Source organism: Micropterus salmoides, unplaced genomic scaffold, assembly GCF_014851395.1.
Source record: "Micropterus salmoides isolate LMB-PRFRI ecotype aquatic unplaced genomic scaffold, ASM1485139v1 Ms_hic_scaffold_4, whole genome shotgun sequence".
Taxonomy (NCBI): domain Eukaryota; kingdom Metazoa; phylum Chordata; class Actinopteri; order Centrarchiformes; family Centrarchidae; genus Micropterus; species Micropterus salmoides.
The window spans coordinates 24,340,667-24,353,845 of record NW_024043372.1 but is presented as its reverse complement, the minus strand read 5'-3'; the positions used below and the strand labels follow the sequence as shown (position 1 = coordinate 24,353,845).

Below are 13,179 nucleotides of genomic sequence, written 5' to 3'. Positions count from 1 at the left end.
AGACGTTTTTTCCCGGCACATCATAAAAATATGTCCTGTTTGTGTGGAGATAATGTGGTGCAGCATTTTCAGAGAAATAGGCTAGATGACTAGGGAATTACAGTCATTCTTCAGTTTTATGGTATAATGACTCCCCTTTTTGGGCTGAGAAATGTGTGGTAATTGGAAGTCTACACTAGTTATAAGGTTTTCAATCAATTATATATGTGCTTTTAGTTTTTATTAGTTTTGTGTTTTTAACATTTTTAGTTTTGTTATGTAAAGTGTCTTTCAGCATCTAGATTAATGCTCTCAAGTAAAATGTATATACAGGAGAAACGATTAATTGATTAGTGAATTGGCAAATGAATCTGCAACAATGTTGATAATTGATTAATCATTTAGCCCATTTCTTATTTAAAATGCCTTAAACATTCATTGGTTCAAACTTCTTGTATATTTCCAGTTTATATCTTTATCTATATCTATCTTCCATAATAGTAAACTGGTTTTGGACTAATTAATGGAGAAAATACTGGATTAATAAACAATTTAAATAATTGCAGTTGCAGCCCTAACTTGGATTAGTTGTTACCTCATAGAATCATAGAATTACAGCAACAATCAAATCATCACCTACTAGAAAATTATCTGAAAGCCACCATGAGTACTCTTCACCTTGTTTATTCTTTACCACAAAGTGTCACCTGACTCTCGACTAACTTATCGCTTTACTCTTGCTCACAAATCTAAACTATCCGACGTACTTGGAATAACACAGTACGAATACTGTGTTAGTGGTGCTAATGGGGATCATGATGATGATGATTATAGTAATGTTTCATAAAACACACAATGTTGTCATTATGTGGAGCCAACCCTGTGGGCTGCCAGGGGTCTCCAGGTCGGAGCCGGGGTCAGCCCCTGTCGCTCCAGGCTCAGCAGCCTGGGCCATGGGTCAGGCCTAATTGAAGCATTTGGTAGGCAGCTTTTCATTTGGTATTAAAGAGAAAAGTGAGACTAAAGACTTCCCGAAGCCCCGCTCCGCCTAAGTCACACACACAGACGCACACACTTAAAATCTGTGCCTTGTTGTTCCTCCACAGAGAGGATTAGAAGTGTATTTAAAGGGACTTGTAGCCCGTACTGAAGAGCAGCCCCGGGCCACGATTAAACACATTGAAGAGCTCTTTAGACACACTGAGACACATTCAGCCTTGAATTTTATAAAAGTGCAGCAGAAGCAATAATGAATGTCACGTCAAGCCGAACCACATTCACATTCCACGACAGTCCATGGCTCTCACCAAAATCTCTCGAAATAACTCTGTGGACAATATGTAACTCTGCAGAACAAGAAAACATTTGTGTCTTTCCCCTCTCAAAAACAAGTAGCGGGCGCTCGCTTCTTTGTATTCGAAGTTCAAAGTTTCCATTTATATGTAGCGACCATGAGAACAACCCTGTACAAAATCAAACTCAGCTGACACGGACCAGCCAAGAAGATGGGGCTTCTTTGGTGTTTTTTTTTCTTTTTTATATCGAGGAAATATGAAGGAAAAAGTCAGTGAGAAAGAGAGAGAGAGAAAGACGGAGAGGTGCCAGACACCCTCCTAAGCCTGAGGGGCTGCCATTCTTGAAGAGTATAGAGAACAAAGATGAGATTGCAATGCAGTAAAAGCGCTATATCCAACAATCCCAAATCAATGCACACAGATGCACACACACGCACATTTTTCTTTAAGTTTCTTTTGCAAATGATGAAACCACAGAAAAAAAACATACTTAACCAAGAGCAGATGCATCCACCCTAAATGTTAGATTTTAAAAGCTGAAAGAATCTGACCTGGGACCAGAGTTCACTCAGTAGCCGACACTCTGCGGACGTCCAATGACAAAGAAAATTACAAAGTGATGAAAAGCATGGTCAAAAATCAAATCCATTCTAACAGAAGAGAAGAAGAGAAGGGAGAAGAAGAAGCTATATCTAGCAAGTTTGTCACTCCTCTCCAGAATGTGATCTCTAATGTACTGTGTATTGTTTACACCCAGCTGTTCATGCCCTGCTTATAGACTCGTCCACCTATCCCTGTGGACGTGCTGATGAACATTCCTCAAGACATTAAGGAAAATTAATCTGGAACAGATTTGTCAAGAGTTTGCTAAAAGGGCTTTGCAGCGGGGCCTTGCATTGGACTGCATAGCATAGAGTGGCACGATGAGGCCAGTCAGCAGTATAGTGTTAGTGGACAGACGCGGGCCACTCGGATCAGCTGGGAAGAAGCACTTACCAGATAAATAGCACTTTAATCACAATCATCAATCAAGCAATGCATCTGTATTTATATAGCACATGGCGCACAAAGGATGCTATTTGAAATGATTCACAGACTGTATAAAAAGGACTTCAATATGTTTCAATATGAGTGGGTCAGTAAGTTTACTCACACAAGTGCGCGCGTGCGCTCACACGTGCACACACACACACACACACACACACACACACACACACATAAACACAATGCAAAGCAGCAGCAGTGATGAGACACACAGCAGACTGTCTTGTGATATCCGGAGAAGCCTATTTCAGTGTTTCCATCCCGCTTATGTAATTGTGTGAATGGAAACCTGTTTACATAACCTTCAGTGGGGGGAGGGATGAGTGACTGAGTGTGTACATTCTCAGGTAGACCAGACCTACTCAGCCATTTGTGATGATGATGGAGTGATCCATCAAGTCTGACAGCTAGTCTGTTGGCTGAGAGCCTGCCGGCTAAAGCAGCCACTTCGTCTGCTGCTGGAAAAGAACCTGAGATGGTCACAAGCTCACCTGTAGCAATAGTATAATAATAAATAATAAAATAGTATATGCAGTGTGTTATGTAGTATTCTTTGAAAATGTGGGGAATTCTAACTTCCATTTTTTTTACCATAACACATCCCCCTTTCTTTTTCTGTACAGAGGACCTTTTCTTTCGGCGACTGTGAATCAGAGTTTATGAAGTCAAGAATAAACACATAGATGTGCATCCATCAGTGGGACTAATGCAAAACAAATGAGGACAGACACACTAACATGCACACATACACATCTCCACAAGCACTCGTCTCCTCACATGGAGCGGCCCCGGAGCATATGCAAGTGCTGATCAGCTTTCATTCCCCTCCTTAGCTTTTTCTGTTGTTCTTTCTCCCTCTCTCAAAATCTCTGTTCTCAATTAAAGCTGTCCTCAGGAAACTCAATCTCTCCAGTCATGCTGTCCCAGAAACACACACACACACACACACACACACACACAGAGAAAGAGGGAGAGAGAAAGAGAGAGGGAGAGAGACAAGACAAACACACACACACAGACACACACATCTCACTCATGCTCTGACATGTCCTCTGTCTTCTTCTCGCACACCGCCAACAGACTGAAGTTATAAGGAAAATTAGATCTTACGAATTCCAACCAAAACCAAACTTACCAGACCTGGTAAGTTGTAAACACGGCACACAGTCTGGCAGTTAGTGAGGATAAGTCAGAGGAGAAAGGAGCTGGGAAGGAGCGTAGTAGTTGTGTTTGTCAGTCAGAAGTCCCTCTCACAGCGTCGATAGAGCTCAGCCTGTTGCATTCCGCCTCCCTCTCCTTTTCCCGTCTTTCTCTCTCTCCCTCTCTCTCTCTCACTCACTTACACACACCCTCTCTCCCTCTCTCTCTCCTCCTGAAATCATTGTGTACTTTGATTCACAAACCCTGCCTTTGTCACGTGATCCAACACTTCAAATATACAGCACTTTTTTTTTTACTAGCCACAGAATGCCCAGAGGAAGGGAAAACAGGGTCCAGAAAGCTTAGGTTTCAACTTGCTGCCCACCCCCTCCCTTTCCCTCTCTCTGTCTTTCTTTCTTTGTCTCATAGTCTCTCTCTCTCTCTCTCTTCATCTCCACTCCCTCTACACTGTATTGTCAGTCAACACTCTTTTGTTGGATTTCTACCCTGTGAGTGTTTGTTTTGCATTTCTAAATGTGTTCCTCGTCTGCTCACCATCCAAAGATAGGCCTACACCAACACACGCAGGAGACCGGTGCAGGCGCACATGCGCACACACTCGCACTAATGAAACAGTCATTAACTCACAGACATACACAAACACACATGCTGCAGAGGGCTGCACACCTTTGGGGATATCAGTGTCAGCCCTTGGCGTTCACTTCGTGTTGACAATGCCTCAACTTTGGGACCGTGGCCAGCTAATGTGGGAGTCCAGGTGCCGGGGCCAATCAAGGGCCACTCATTGCTTTATTGTGACTACATATCCCTGATGGTGTTACGATAAGTGGTGGTGAGGCAGGTTGGAGGACCCAAATGCAGGACTCAAGGCAGAGGAGGTACGGTTCAAAAGATGATTTATTTAACAAACAAAAAGCGAGCACACTTACATACCAAGTGGCTGAGTCCAGAAAAAAACAAATGAGAAACGAAACAGAAATCCAACACAGGTAATCCAAAACACCAAGGGCAGGAAAAATGCAAGACGAGACTGAAGCCACAACTGACAGGGGGTAACACGAACAATGACCAGCCAAGGGCTGAACAGAAAGACCACACATATATACCAGGGATAATCACTAGGGCGGGAGCAACACAGGTGAAAGACATGAGGCTAACAAGACACAGAGAGACAGCAGGGAAAACAGAGAGACACCAATAACGCCATGGGGAAACTAATAACCAGGAAGAAACAGAATATAAATAACTGATCCAGAACACAAGCAGACAGATCACAAATATACCAATAAACTACAACTAACAGGGAAGACAGACTGAACTAAGATTAAACAGAACACCGCACAAACATGGACAAAATGATACAGAAGTGCACAGACCAGGAATGACACTAAACATGAACTAAACGAGAGAAGCAGAGGCAAACAGAAGGACACATGAAACAATGGCAAAAACTCAGAAACCCATAGGGAAAAAATACAACTCACAACAGATGGGAAAGAAATACACCCTTTCAGCATCAGTGCCCTTACGATTGAAACAATAACCTTTTAACTAAAAACTGGAAATGCAACATTCAATGTCAGTTATGATGCAAACAGTGAGTCAATCTGTACAGACTACTCAGGTGAACAACTGTACAAGCTAAACTTATTTACAGTAATCTAAAGTGCAACTACTATTAAATGTATAATACATCTGAAGTGCTACAAATAAGAAGAGTGCGCAATATATTGTGTATAACAAATCTACAGCATAGATATCTTCTGTCAAAATCACACAGAGCCCGGTATATATGTTAGATGACTTAAATCTCCAAAACGCAAACTACCATGAGTTATTTTCCATCTTTCCTAGGCTGAGAAGTACAAAGGGCTATTCTCCAGGCAGTTCCCGCACCTTTAAATCAGTTCAAGTGAACTCTTCTCCTCCTACAGAATTTTCCTAAGCAAATTAGCCCAGCGGTTTTCTGGTAAGGAAGCATTTAACGGCGATACATTTGATCTGTGATGAGATCAAACCTGGCCAGACTGCCCCTGAGGGGCAGAGCTACCTGCCTCTTCATGTCAGAGATAAAACTGTCTGCTACTGTCTGACTGACTGGCCTAACTGTCAGCGCAGGTCACCTTCCAAAACACAAGCTAAGACAAATGCACAATTTAGTTTTTTACTTGCAAGTTGACAGGTTAATAAGATAACATAAAATTACTGTATTTGAGTTCTCATTCATTTAGTTTATCAACTATGTCTCTTTAAATGACGTTTATGCACACTCATTCACACATTTACCCTAATATTACCAAGAAAATTGCAACAAGCTTGTCATTGTTGAGTGAGTTTGCCCCATACTAAAAACTGTGTGAATAATTGTACTTAAGTATGTCAAAATAAATTGATGCCTGCATATAAAAAGAAAAATTTTACTAGCAAGGAGGACATTCAATTTAAATCAAACCAGTGTATGGAGACCTTTCAAAGTTTTAATTTTTCCTTATTACTTATTAAAATAGTTTTCATTGGAAAAATAACTACACTAAAAGCTCTAAATAGTCCCCCAAACTATTTTACATCTGCCATTATAAAGGCAAATGATTACGTTGACACAATATGGCAGTGCTTTACATAAACACTAAGCATTCCACCATCAAACTCCCACTTACTAAATTAGGCGCTAAATGCATATTCTCCAAGAATTATGATAGAATATACAAAATATGTATAGTATGTAATCAATCCCATCATACCATCAAGAATTCTGTGAAGACCTCTTCATGGGTTCCTTTCATACATGACATAGAAACAACAGATCTAAGCCACATGGTGAGGGAGGAATGGATAAATGAAAGTAAATTGTTCTCCGTAGTGATATCATATGTGTGTTTTCAATAGTAGAACAAAAGAAGTATCTGGAATGGATTTTATTAGCATGGGATTTTAATATACAAATATAAAACATCATTTTTTTGCCTGCCTTAGTACCTTTATTTTGTACTTAAGGTAAATAGTAAGATTGTCATCTAGATAGTCTACTTAATGGTTAATATAACAAAACCACTGAGTATAACATTAACATAAATACAGAATTTAATGTTTATATTAAACCTTTGTCAAAATATGCAGTTTCTGCCATGAGACTTCTGGCTTGGATCACATTTTTTTAATCACAAATATGGAAGTAGAGGCCGTCCAATCACAGGTCCGCTGCTCTAACCATCTGGGTGACTACCACTCTTCACAGCAACAGTGTCGGCGAGGGAGGTGAAAGGTTAGTCCTGTTTGTGTTTCTGTGTCAGTGAAATGCGCAAAGAGGAGGGTTGTGTATAACCTCTGGCTGAGTGTGAAAGAAGCATTTGTGTATTTTTTTACTGTAAATCCACTAGGCACTAATAAGCACATGTGTCCACATGTTGATACATGCACACACACTCTCAGACACATTCGCAGACACTTTCATTCTCTCCCACTTTTGTTCTTGTTTAGTGTCAATGAGTGTAAAAGCAGATTACCTGAGAAAGAAAATCTGGAACATGAGAAGGGTTTCGATGAGGCCTGAAGGTATAGGATGTTGGAGAAGACAGCCTGAAGATGTACAGCAACAAAGAAAGAACATAGAAACTTAGGAGGAAAACTGAAAAAGAGGGGCACTTATAACTTTCTGCAGAGCTTGAAATGGGGCCCTTTTTGGCAGCGAGCAGTGGATAAACCGCAGAATAGTACAACTCTGGAGCTGTGGGGGGGGGGGGGGGGCAAAGGACAAGGAAGCAGGAGAGAGATGAGGGAGAAGAAAAGAAAGGGTGAAGGAGGAGGGTGCAGACGGCAGGTTTTAATCAGCAACAGGCTGTTGGTAATGAGATCACTATCCCGCTGCTCTCAGATTGATGTCATGTGAAGCTCTGTGGTGCACGGAGAGAGGCATGCAGAGGATGACAGGCATGCATGACAAGCTCATTCGCTTGCATTGGCACACGCAAATATACAAGCATACATGCAGAAAGGCGGAGACAGAGTTACACTCATACTAAGGCTGGCAAATGCCCACAAACCAATAAACACTAGCACCAAAAAAAATAAAAATAAATACACATGCACAAGACACACAAAAAAGCTTTAATACACCACAGATCCCTGCTGTTAATTTCCTTCAAGCAAGAAAAAGAGCTGACACAAATATAATAACACCCACACATACACCATAAACACGTTTCGGGTCCCATGGCTGCTTTGTGTCTTTTCTGTCTCTCAAACAGCTAAACATGCACACAAAGAACATACTGTACCAGTGGTGAGGGTTGGCTAGACGTGCACACACACAAAAGCAAAGGAGGAAAGAAAATGGACTGGGGGAAGAAAAGGTAGGAGAGAAAAGAGTGACACTCTGGGTAGCAGTTGTCAGTATGGGGTTATAAAGTTTAACACACAACCTGAGAGATGAGGGAGGCTTTTCATTCAAACAGAGGCAAAATCCGGGTAAACCACATGCGTACACAAAGATGCACAAATTCACCATGCCAGGGCCAGAACTTTAAAGTGCCAAAGCACATTTGAATATTTGCCATTGTTGGCAACAATTAGTGTTTGTGACTAAGTAGAGAAAGGAGGAGAGAGGGTGGTTAAGAAAATGGAGATTTGGGGTGTAACATGTGCATCCAAGAAATAGCGAATAGTTTTTCCTATATAAATGTTCCCCAAAATTCAACCATGATGTCACCATGAACCTGTTGTGAACCCAACTCTGTCAACTACTATTACTGTCTCATTCCCTCTCTGTTCCCCGATGCTCCCTCCCGCTTTACCTCTCCATCGCCTTCCACGCTGTCCCCATCTCGTTCTTGGGCTTCCACTCTTTATCTTTGCCATACGATATTGTCTGGCAGCATTTTTCTTTTCAACACAAACTGCATGTGACCCCCCCCCCCCCCCCCCCCCCCCCCCCCACACACAACACACACACACACACACACACACACACACACACACCACTAGCCATACTCCTCCTCCTAACACAACCCCCAAACACACATGCAAACTGCTCACAGCCATTTGGAAAGTCTCTGGTATAAAATGGACCGTTTTAATCAGAACAAGCTGGCATATTTTGGCCAAAACCTGCACTTATGGTAATTCAATCAGAAAGCGAGGGGAAAGAGGGGGAGAGAAAAAGTGAAAAGGGGCACACGGAGGGTAGTCCAGTGTGAGACGGGGAAATAAGAAAAACAGAGGGAGGAAAGAGGAGACAGTGGGTGGATGGGAGGGTGAGGTATAGAGGTTGAGTGGTTGGAGTTTGATCCACATGTGGAAATGATTGTCTAATTACAGCAGATATGTATAAGTGTTACTGCCTGGAGGACAGATGGTGATTGGAGGGCGCAGCACTACAAAACTGAAATGATTGGACGAGGGAGAAATCAAGTCGGGTAATTGGAGTAGTGGGAGAACAAGACTGGGAAAAGTGTCATGGTGGCTCCCGCATCACGTCCCTCTCATTCCTCTTGAGCACCAGACGCACGCCTTTTTCCAGATTCAACCTGCACCTCATCCCCACATGAGGCAGTCCACAAAGACATGCTTCTCGTCAACTCACACAGTCAGAAAATGTGAAGATTATCAGTACATGTTGCCCTCAAATGACTAACAAGGAGTAAATAATAATAATAATAAGTTTTGAAGGAAAAGTTACACACATCGACTCTCTTGCTGAGCTCTCATGTCTCTGTGGTAAATATGAAACTACAGCCAGCAGCGGGTTAGTTTAGCTTAGACAAAAGACTGGAAACAGGTGGAGACAACTAGCCTGGCTCTGTCCAAATAAGGTAACAAAATGTACCTACCAGCACCTGGCTAAGCTCACTAATTAACAGGCAACACTTTATTTTAAGTCCTCCTATTTAGTGTATATAATCAGGATATAAACATGTAATATGTGGTTTTTAATACACTATAATGTAGTAGCTGATATAAGTGTTTATTGGGATGTATTTGTTCACAAATATTACTCTTCCTGTGGACACCCATAAGAGGAGGCTGCTGTATAAACAGATAACGAATGATAATACAGTTGTAATAACATAGAATATGCCTTGTAAAACATACAGCCATGGATTACCAAGTTAAAAAAGATTTTTGAATGCAGTTTGTCACAAGTGTAGAAGTAACAGGGGGTGGTGATGGAGCAGTGGATAAGAATCAGAATCAGGTTTATTGCCAGGTACATTTTTACATACGAGGAATTTGCCTTGGTATAAATTGATGCTAAGACACCTGCTTTTGAAGAATCAGCTAAATGAATAAATGTAAATATAAAATTCCACCAAAGACAGAAAATTTCTTAATGTTTTATTTGCATTAAGCAACTCATCACCAATCAGATTTTTTCCTCACTCTTTTTCCATGTTCCTCGCTGTATTAAAACAAAAGTATATACACTAAATTGCTAGGAAAGAAGAGGGATGGAGTTGTCCCCCCTCAGGATAACCTGGCACCTCTTCACAAGAGGCTGCCTGTCAACAGACCTCAGCAGATTTTGGCTGCGTGCTGCGATGTCTGTCTGCTTGTCAGAAAATGTAAATGCCCTCTGGAGGGTAAACAGGGGCAAGTATCAGACATAAGGTTGTTCCTGCTATCATGGTTCTAAACTGCTTTTTGTTTATCAGGAGACTTAATGTGACCTTTGAATGTTACTTACTTAGACCTTAATGCAGCCAGCAGTACAATATCTCCTAGCTCATTGTTGATGTATTTGTTTTGTGCATTTTATTGTGACCAGCTGTTTCCATCAAATGTCCCTTCAAGCACCATGCAGACTGGGAACCTTTCTGAGTACATTAAAAGCTGACATTTTGTTTTGGCTTTGTTGGATTCATGGAGATGGAGGCCTATTTGTGACTATTTTCATTTGTTTCTTAATGTGACGGTTTCTGCTCAAACAATTGCTGAGACAAAGAGAAGAGACAGAAGAAAAGGCAATATCCTCGCCTCAGAGAAACTCAAGAAAGCACCCTACCTGTACCCCTGAGAAGCCCACACTGGCTCTGCCTCTACCTGGACAAACACATCTAGCATATCATCATTGTAACCCAAAGTGACAAGGACAAAGCTCTACTGCACAACCTCATATATACACTTAAACTGACTGGTATTTAATGGCTAATTTGCCATTGCCAACCTCCCCCGTGAAGTCACTTTTTCCTACAACTCTGCTGCCTCTGGACTCACTGCCGAACACTGTTTTTAAACTTTAAATTGCTTTACTTACTTTACTATTACCTGCTGTGTTTCTGAAAACTTGAGAAAACATATATCAAATCTAATCAATTATTATATCCTAAGAGTTGTTCTTATTGTTTAAACTTACCTTTCCTGGCAGGGGAAACAAATCCCCATCCATCCATCCATTCATCGTAACTGTCCAACTGGATAAAGCTGCAGTTCTTCTTCGGCCACTACATGGGATCAGTGGGCCAGTGGAGCTGGTTTTCGCCATGGAAAAGAGAGAGAAAGTTCAACGTCACTATTCAAAGTAAACTGGCATGCATATTAAATGTTAGCATTCACTCCATATTTATTTTTGCTGTGCCTGTCCCATTTAGTCTTCCCTTTTAGTCTGGTGTGGGGGATAAAACTCAACATCTCAACATCATACAACATCTAAACCCAGGCTTGGCATCTAAATCTGGGCTTTGCACATACTGCCTCTGTACGGATTTGAGTTCACATGAGAACTGAGAAACTGTGCACACGCAGAGAGCAGAGTTCGCCCCTTCAAATTTGAGGCTATATGAGTAATGCAGAACAACAGGGCTGGATCCATACAGAAGATTAAAAGCCATTAGCCACCAATACAGTACACCAATGCGGCATCTCTGCAGTTAAAAATGATAATGATACTGCTTCTTTAAAACTTTCCAAGTACAACTAAACCGTCGATATACTATTAATGAAAGTGTGAGTTTGTCATGGAGGAATCGTAAGGTGATGTATGAGAGCCCCGGGCAGAGCTGTTCTTATTCTCCCAGGTGTCACTGGAGCCATAACAACATAGCAATAAGACTCAAAAAATCTTATAAATTCCACAAGTCACAGTTTGTTTTGACAACCCTGAAATACATGGCCTCAGCACAGTGTGTGCATATACTACAAACAGAGTTAGTTATTTTTATGGCCCCATAACTCTAATTAGAGCACCAATGCTGGTGTCATATATGTCTTATTTAGTCCCTTCATCTTTGCTGACATAACATACATCCACGCTGAAGTGTTGTGACAGTGGAGGCTAATGCCGTTGAATTTAAACCCTGTGAGAACTTGGAAAACTTGATGAAATAGCCAAACACTGCCCACTGACAATATTCCTCACATACCTTTACCTATACAAGCACTGCCACCTTGTGGAAAGTATATAGTCCTGCTTTTTAGTTCTGACAGGGGAGTGGGGAGGGTGGATGTCTACTTTCTCAGGGCATTATTGTTGCCTGAACAGTTGACAGGCATAGTGACATGATGCCCAAACTTCAACAGATGAACTATGTTTCTCCTAAACATGCACATTTTGGGAAAAAAAAAACAAAAACATAAATAATTATTAATTTAAACCTTACTATTTGTCCCTGACATATTTTAATTATATGCTGTCATGCAACACCAACAAAAGTCAACATCACGGACTATATATCCCAAATAACTCTTCATGTTCAGACGACCTGATTCTATGTTGGATACAATGAGAAAAATAGCCACATTTGCCTAATCCATCAACTGCACAGCTTATTTCAACCACAGATCGGCGCTGTTGTATTCCTGTTTCAGATTTACAGATCGTGTTTGTGTTGGGGATTTCAGACTCTCAAAGTGGGGTCCAGGTAATCCCAGGGAGGGTCTGCAACAAAATTTGATTCATCATTCATCATTTTTTTACACTTTAAAATGTTGGGTCAATTCAGGTATGGGACATGAGGTAGGCTATTATTGAACATTAGTTTATTTTCTCACAAGATCATGTTTAAATCTATTGTCATTCTGCCCTTCAATCCTGGAAAAGGGTGGGGCAAGCATCAAACAGGAAGTTGAGCTACCCCCCCCCCCCCCACACACACACACACACACACACATAGTCTCAATGGTAGGCCCTACATATCATTTTAATAATACAGTAATAGAACTGTTGTGAATTATTTATTGCACTTAAATGTGGATTGGGTTTTTAAAAAAGTACATTTATAATTAATTTTCTTTCAAAATATAAATTGTCTTATTTTACCTGGTAGTAAATGGTATAGGGCAAACACTTTAAAATTATATTAAATATGTATTTTTAAACCTGCGCCCTATTTTCAAATATTTTGGTGTCGAATTGCCACAAGCAGATGACACTGATACAGAGCAGGTGATGAGTTTTACATCAAACACACTATGACCCCTTAGCCTAATTCCCTACAAGTTGAATGCTGCAATAAGGAGTTTTTCCATTCAACTCACCTTTCCAGAATAAGAAACAGGTTATGAACATAAACACCCCACCCCCACAGGGTGAGCGACGTACGTGACCTATATTTAATCCCCCTTGTGCTTGCCCGCAACAGGCGTTTTTTTTGTGCTTTCTGTGAGGACACAGCGATTTTTAGGCACATTTAGGTTATTTTTCGCTGCTCATGTTTGCACGAGTAGCTCCTGACCTACATTCACCCTACCCCAGCCAATCTCCGGCGTT

The 13,179-nt window shown here is 41.1% G+C and overlaps 1 protein-coding gene across 1 annotated transcript in view; it reads right to left on the bottom strand.

Moving 5' to 3' along the window:
• Positions 1-3,606, bottom strand: part of LOC119886168 (retinoic acid receptor gamma-A-like) — a 43,142-nt gene extending 39,536 nt beyond the window's left edge. The window contains exon 1 of the mRNA XM_038696719.1: positions 3,454-3,606. The gene's annotated coding sequence lies outside the window, so the exon portion shown is untranslated. The remainder of the gene's footprint in view (positions 1-3,453) is intronic.
• Positions 3,607-13,179: the final 9,573 nt, after the last annotated feature.